Source organism: Vicia villosa, unplaced genomic scaffold (genome assembly GCF_029867415.1).
Source record: "Vicia villosa cultivar HV-30 ecotype Madison, WI unplaced genomic scaffold, Vvil1.0 ctg.002581F_1_1, whole genome shotgun sequence".
NCBI classification, from domain to species: Eukaryota; Viridiplantae; Streptophyta; class Magnoliopsida; order Fabales; family Fabaceae; genus Vicia; species Vicia villosa.
In genome coordinates, this window is record NW_026705976.1 from 138,988 (window position 1) to 141,082 (window position 2,095).

Consider the following 2,095-nt stretch of genomic DNA (forward strand, 5'->3'; position numbering starts at 1 on the left):
AACGTTCCACTGAAGGCATGAAGAGATATACCACCGTACCACTGATGATATAAAAAGAGATAATTCATCGACGTACCACTGACGATGAAAGAGATGTACCGCCGTACCACTGACGATAACACATACCCACGTTCCACTGAAGGCATGAAAAGATATACCACCGTACCACTGATGATATAAAAGGAGATAATTCATCGACGTACCACTGACGATGAAAGAGATGTACCGCCGTACCACTGACGATAACACATACCCACGTTCCACTGAAGGTATGAAGAGATATACCACCGTACCACTGATGATATAAAAAGGGATAATTCATCGACGTACTACTGACGATGAAAGAGTTGTACCGCCGTACCACTGACGATAACACATACCAACGTTCCACTGAAGGCATGAAGAGATATACCACCGTACCACTGATGATATAAAAGGAGATAATTCATCGACGTACCACTGACGATGAAAGAGATGTACCGCCGTACCACTGACGATAACACATACCCACGTTCCATTGAAGGTATGAAGAGATATACCACCGTACCACTGATGATATAAAAAGGGATAATTCATCGACGTACCACTGACGATGAAGATAACAAGATACACCAACGTTCCACTGAAGGTGAGCTACCAACTCAATAGTTGAAGGGTGGAGAAAATTGAATTACCGCCTCAATAGTTGACGATGAGCTACTGAGAATAATAAGCTGCCGCTAAGAATAGGGATCAACTTATTCTTTAATCAAGGACATGGCTTGAGAAAAGGAACTGGATGCAAACTGTCACTTCTGATGAAGGGACTTACCATTTGCTGAGCTTCTTCCATTTGGATGCAAACTGTCACTTACACTGAAGAGACTTACCATTTGCTGAGCTTCTTCCACTTGGAATCAAGAAGTTCATAAAGTATGAGATATTATCACTTGATTGGAAGATAAGATTAATATGTGGAGACATACAAACTTGCTCAAATAAAAAGGCTTGCATTTTTTGTCAACAAAACATGCTAAGGACAGAACCTGCCCCTTGCTTTCAAGTACAAATTCCAACGGAGTGCAATGACAACACTGCCGGGAAATAAGCCTTTCAATATCTGATAAGAACATCAATCACAAATGAATTTTCCATTGTTGAGGAAAGCATAATTCTTAAGAGGTGCAAAATAAATGCCTCCTCAATCTAGGTTTCCCATCCTAGAGAGGTTCAAAATAGTATTGCAAGAGGCCAAAGTTCAACTCCAAGAACAAACTGGATAGAAACGGCCAAACAAAGCTTTGCCCCTTGAGGAATAAACTCAACTGGGGATTAATTCCATCCTGACAAGTGAGCTGAGGAGGAACACTGAAGCAAAATTCTTCCACGAGGACCAAACTCGGTGGGGATTATCAATCTCTGCAACGAATTTACAGATCATCTTCTTCTTATCAAAAAGATTGGACAACACATCAAGCTCTATTATGGGGAATCAGAGAAAATTTCTTTGGAGAAAATCACCATTCCGAACTTGCAGAGGAAATAAGAAGTTAACATCAAAGCAAACAAGTTAACATGCGGGGGATTTTAGTTCAAAACTCAACACAAGGTGAGAAAGAAAACCCAACAGTCAACCGTTGTTTCAAAACTTCTTGGTAGAGAGTGACATACTCTGGACTAATCATGGCAACAACCTTTGTACTTCAAGCTAATGAGGTGATCAAGGTAACTTCTGATTCACAACTTGCCCCAGACTACATAGTCTATGAAAGGAAACTACCTCAAAAAGGTTCATAGAGATCCTTGGCATCATGAAGACTTGGAATAATCTGCCCCAGATCAACAGATTCTTGGAGAGATTTGTCAAATCTGGACGTAGCTGCCCCAGATTGACTAAACTTGGCACATTCTTTTACTCGACAGAGTCTTCGAGCTTTGCCCCATGATGGTAATCAAACTTGCAAAAACATTATACTGGGAAAACAACATGCCCCTGGCAATGTTTTAGTTTTCTACTGATAATCAGATGTAAACTTCCTGGATGTCAAACAAATGTTTACAAGCAGAAAAGTGTTTATTCTGAGAATGAAAATGAAAATGCAACAATTATGTAAGT